The sequence below is a fragment of the Macrobrachium nipponense genome, chromosome 11 (assembly GCF_015104395.2).
Source record: "Macrobrachium nipponense isolate FS-2020 chromosome 11, ASM1510439v2, whole genome shotgun sequence".
Classification (NCBI taxonomy): Eukaryota; Metazoa; Arthropoda; class Malacostraca; order Decapoda; family Palaemonidae; genus Macrobrachium; species Macrobrachium nipponense.
Genome location: NC_061087.1, coordinates 47,392,465 through 47,398,606, shown reverse-complemented (window position 1 = coordinate 47,398,606; position 6,142 = coordinate 47,392,465).

The following is a 6,142-nucleotide window of genomic DNA, read 5'->3' as shown; positions in this document are numbered from 1 at the left end:
GCCCGTTCCCGGGACCCGTGGCAGGCCACGCCCGTCCCGTCCCGGGACACGTGGCAGGCCACGCCCGTCCCGGGACGGCGGACCTCACCCACCTGCCCCGGGACAAGTGGCGGGCCACACCCCCCCGTCCGTAGACATGTGACGGGCCACGCCCGCCCCTTCCCGGATGCGTGGTGGGCCTCCCCCACATATCCCGGGACGCTTGGTGGGCCTCGCCTGCCCGTCCCGGGATGCGTGGCAGGCCTTGCCCGCCTGTCTCAAGACGCGTGGCGGGCCCTGCCCGCCCGTCTGGGGACATTTGGCGACCTCGCCCGGCTGTCCCGGGACACATGGTGGGCCCACCGCCCGTCCGAGGATATATGGTGACCCTGCCCGCCCGTCCTGGGACGCATGGCGGGTGCCCGCCTTCCCGTCCTGGACGCGTTGGTGAGACCCTCTGCCCGCCAGTCCCGGGCCTGTATGGGGGCCCTGGGGGGCCCTGCCCGCCAGTCCCGGGATGCGTGGTGGGCCCTGCCCGCCTGTCCCGGGATGCGTGGTGGACCCTGCCCGCCAGTCCCGGGATGCGTGGCGAGCCCCGTCCACCCATCCCGGGACGTGTGGTGGGTCCCGCCCGCCCATCCCGGGACGCGTGGTGGGCGTCGCCCACCTGTCCCGTCATAGACAACATCTTTGCTTAGTTTTAGAACCAGAATATGCCACTGACTCCTTCCAATTTTCCTGTGGCTTCTCTGAATCCTTTTAGTTCTCATGAGGCTTCTCTGAATCCTTGCAGTTCTCCTGGGGCTTCTCTGAATCCTTTCAGTCCTCCTTGGGCTTCTCTGAATCCTTTCAGTTCTCCTGGGACTTCTCTGAATCCTATGCTTCTTCTCCTGGCACTCCACCAATCCTGTCATTTTCCTCACGCTTTCTTCAATCCTCCCATCTTTCTTTCCCTTTCAAGAATTAATAAAACTCTTAAGAAAACATTTTAACATATTTATTTCCCTGCAACTTCAACTTCCTATAGGATCAACAAAGCAAACTTATTACAAATAAACATTAAATTTTCCATACAACAAACATTGTCCTCAAATTTTTCACATCTCATCTGTCTTTGTGAGGTCAGCGCCATTCCTTGAAGATTGCGCCATTCCTTAGAGATCGCATCATTCCTTGAAGACAAACAGCTGCCACTTCACTTTCCAGTTGTCTTTCTCCAGGCGTCTGTTTTTCCCCTGCTGTTTCTTCAGGTTGTAAACCTATTATCTCCTTCGCTCCTCGCAGCTGTCCAACCTCATCTTCCAGCTTTTCGTTCCGTTCACCCTGGACACCGGTCTTCCTCTCCAGCCACGATTTCCTTTCTCTAGAAGGCATGTCAGCTCCTTCCTCTTAAGTTTCGCAGCCTCAACTTCACACTGGAGTCCACACTTTTCCTTCCTGAGGTCTTCCACTTCCTTCTGCAGGCGCTCGAACCTGACTTCAAAGTCTTTCCTGCCGGATTCGTGCTTTTCGGTCGCGTCCTTCGCTTTTTAACTGCGGGTCTTTCTCATTCTGTCGTACGAGTTCTTCTTGCCTCTCAACCTGGCTGTTTGCCTCTGCCAACTGCACTGTTAGTTCCCTTACCCTCTCACATAGGGCATCGTTTCTCTCCCCAATTTCCTTTGTCTTTTCCATCGGCTGCTGATTTTCATCTGTGATCTTGAGGATCTTGTCTTCCAGCTGCCGATTTTCCCTCTTTTCTTGGTCGTTCTCCCTCTTCAGGAACAACGTGTCAGCTTCAAGCGAGTAGACCCTTTCTTGCCAGGCCTGCTGTTGCAACACCTCCTGAGTGATTTGGATCACACGACTGTGTTCTTCCCTTCCGCCCGCCTTCTGAATCTCTTCATTGTTGTCGAGCTCGAGCCTCTGTTGCAGCTGAAGAATTATCCTGTCCAAGTTCACCTGCTGCTCTCTCTGGCACCGGATGGTGTCTCGCCAAGCCGCAATTCTCTCCTTCAGTTCCTTCTACTTGGGCTGTTCAACTCCATCAACAGTAGTCAGGAAGAACCTCACCAGTGAATAGGCAGCCACAAAAAACAAGATGACTATTCCTGCGTTAGACTTCTCTCCGTATTTCGAACAATATCTGAACATACCCAGTTCACATACTCTTCTCTCATTCTCTCTCGATTTTTCGCTGATTTTCTATATTCCACGAGAGATATTTCGATTTATGAAAATATAGCAGGAAATATTCTGAACATTTTTTTTAACTCTGCCTTGTCTCTTGGTGTTATAAATTGCTGAAATATCTCTCTCACTCTCAGGGATTTTTTGCAGTACGTATCTTCTTTGCCTGATCACTCTCTCTCTCTCTCTCTCTCTATCTCTCCTCTCTTCTCCATTGCCAGGGGATTTTTTGTTAATCTTATCTGTTAAAATAAATTTGGGGATTTTCCTTTATTTACTTTTTTGTCTATAAGAAAAACAATACTACCTACAGGCTGGCAATTGCAACTTAGGGGAAAAATGGTCATTTTTCTAAGGCAAGTTTCATTTTAATTGAATTTTACAGGATAACTAATTAAAAGATACAATTCTAAACGAATTATATATATATATATATATATATATATATATATATATATATATATATATATATATATAATATACATATATATATGTATATATATATATATATATATATATATATATATATATATATATATATATATATATATATGTGTGTGTATATATATATATATATATATTATATATATATATGTATATATATATATATATTATATATATATATATATATATATATATATATATATATATATATGTGTGTGTGTGTGTGTGTGTGTGTGTGTGTATGTGTGTGTGTGTTTCTCTCGATTTTCGGCTAATTCGTTTAGAATTGTATCTTTTTAATTAGTTATCCTGTAAAATTCAATTAAAAGGAAACTTGGCTTAGAAAAATGGCCAATTTTCCCCTAAGTTGCAATTGCTCGCCTGTAGGTAGTATTGTTTTTCTTATAGACAAAAAAGTAAATAAAGGAAAATCCCCAAATTTATTTTAACACATAAGATTAACAAAAAATCCCTCATGGAGAGAGAGAGAAAGAGACAGAGAGAGAGAGAGATCAGACAATGAAGATACTTTTGTTCTTTTACTGAATTGGGATTAAATTTAGATTCCAGGTGATTAATGGTCGCTGAACCGCATTCATTCAAAACAATTCTTATTATTTCTATATTCTCAAATAATAAGATAATTGTGAATTGCATATTTACATCCCATTTTTAATGTGTTACAAGGAGTCTCAAATATTCCCGACGTTCAGAAAGCTGCCTTACTTACTAAGGTTGCGTTAACACCAAACGTGTCGCGTCGAGTCGCGCTAATATTTGAGACTCCTTGTAACACATTAAAAATGGGATGTAAATATGCAATTCACAATTATCTTATTATTTGAGAACATAGAAATAATAAGAATTGTTTTGAATGAATGCGGTTCAGCGACCATTAATCACCTGGAATCTAAATTCAGTCCCAATTCAGTAACAGAACAAAAGTAAACACACCTTTGATTAACCACAAAGTAATTTTCCAGGGAATCCATGTTATGTGACTGGAAATTCTTTGTACAATTCTGTGATGGACAGTCAATTTGAATCACAGTAGTTTAAAAGAATTTTGTATTCCAATAAAATATGCAGCACTCCTACGGTACTGTGTAATCATACTATATCATCAAATTGTTTTAAAACTGAAAATTTCATAGAGATGATGAAAATTTGAATTCCATTTTCAAGTGTTCAGTTATTGACTAATTAATTATGTAGTATACTACCGGGCGCTTCGAAATTAGAGCCCCCCCTCCCACTCCACAGAACAAATGGAGAGTTATGAAGTTTTCTGCTATAGGCTATCTCCAAGTACAATATCTTAAGTTTCTATTAAGTCATTTTTCATTTTACATTTCTTGTATTTTCAGACTGAGTGACGGAGTTAGATACAGCCATGGCTAATGACTTGGAGAAAATCAGATGGATTGACCGAATCCGGGCTATAACCTCCAGAGAGGCCAGAGATGCTGTTCCATCCTTCATTTCACGTTCCTGGATAGCTAAATACATTAAAAGAGATGAATCCTTTGTTAAAAGAAACTGGAACAAAAATCCATATGACTGTCATCGCAAAAAGAGTGAGAATCTTGTAAGGGCTGAAGTCCTTTCTCAGGAGTCAAAAGACACCATAGCTGAGGCATTGGGTAGACCAAGAAAGTCTTTATGTAAATTGGCGCTTGAACTAGAAACAAAAAGGGGAAAGAAGAGAAGTTATAGTGCTGTATATCATGAATTGAAAAAATCTGGTATCAACCCATTTCATGTTATCAGCAAGCGCAACATCACTCAGCAACAGAGAGAAGACCGTGCATGGTTTTGTGGTACATTTCTTAAAGATTGGGATGAAGCTGACTTTCTCCATGTTGTTGCATAAGATGAATTCTTCATTTACACAGTCAGGAAGCCAAATCATAAAAAAGGCATCATTTGGGCTACAAAGTTGGATGATATCAGCGATGACGTGCGCTATCGCCAAGTTGTGAAATTTCCTGAATGTTTGGGAATTTTTCTCCGTTTCACAGCCAAACAGTTAATGTGGATCATCAAAGAAAAAGGACAGTCATGGAATGGTGAATACTTCAGAGAAACTGTGCTTACTGGTGGAGTATTTCCTTTCCTCAAAGATTCTGAAAATGTGTTATCTGTTGAAGAACTCACATTTTTGCATGATAAGGCACCATGTTTCAAGGCTCTTCAGACACAAGAGCTGCTTTGAAACAGTGGTATCGATTTCTTCTCGTCAAGTGAATTTTTTTTTTTTCAGTAAATAGGTAGATAGCCAATAAATAAAAATTGCTTGGCATTGGATATAGCAGTTATCAAATCAAGCTTGTCTACTATGTTTTTGAAAATTACCAACTATTCCCTACATCTTGTCAATCTGATTGTGACCTATAAAGTAGGCTAATTTCTTAGGAAACCTATTTTGGGAGTTAGACTAATAATCGAAGTGTTTTTGTATTTATTAACATATTTTGTTGGTTTGTTCATTATGACAATTATCAGTGGAGAGGTTCCAGAGTTCATAAAGGTGTACTGCTTTGCTTGTATTTAAATTTGTATGTCACTGTTACGTTTGGCCAATCATCCATCGAGAAAGAGGGAGGAAATGCTGTCATAAGTTACGTAACGAGCGCGTTCGAAACCTTTTCTCTGAGTAAGTTGGCCCGTCTTCAAAAACAGTCACTTTTACATTATAAGTACCAAATTTATTCAACCTACGAAATGCAGAATATAGTCAAAATTTATGTGCAGATATAATATGTATTCTGAATAAGCGTTATATTTATGAAATGCATAGATGAAAAGTTATTGCGAAAAAACCGTGTTACAGAGGCCCTGAATCTCATAGTAGTAGATTTTTCAAGCTAATATATTCCCTACATAACTATTTCTACAGACTTCTGCATTCTTAACAATGCGAGTTGTATGATTATGAAATGTGCCAGCATTTTCTTGCTTTTGTTTAGTTTAGTGGTCTCAAGACAAAATTGATTAAATAATTAAATATCTTAAATATGGATTATTGTGTCTCAATTGATGAAAACTACTGCACCAGGTAAAAAAAAAAAGTGCTCTCAAGTTCAAAGCAAATATAACTGTCGTTTCTTTCTCTCTGGTAGAGAAGACAGTTCAGTGTTATACTAAATAACAGGTACTGGAATTGTAGGTGGATGCATTCCATAGCAATAGAAATGATATCCAATATGATAGGTAGGTTACTCGGTTGTATGAACATATATACAGGGTGTTTCGAAATTAAAGCCACCCCCCTCTACAGCATAAACTAAAGTTGATATGGACAAAAACAATAGTAATCCAGAACAGGTATTTATTTAAGTTTCTCTTTTAGTATTTGATATGTTTGTGGCCTCCATCTGCCTGTACTACAGCCTGCATTCTTGAGGGGTATGATTTCACTAAATCGCAAAAAAGCTGAGACTCAAACTCCATTTCCCTGAGCACTTTGGTCACCTCTCTTTGCAGGTCGTTGAGGCTTGGTATACCATCATAGTTCACGTGCTTGCATCAACACGATCCTTTAAGATAC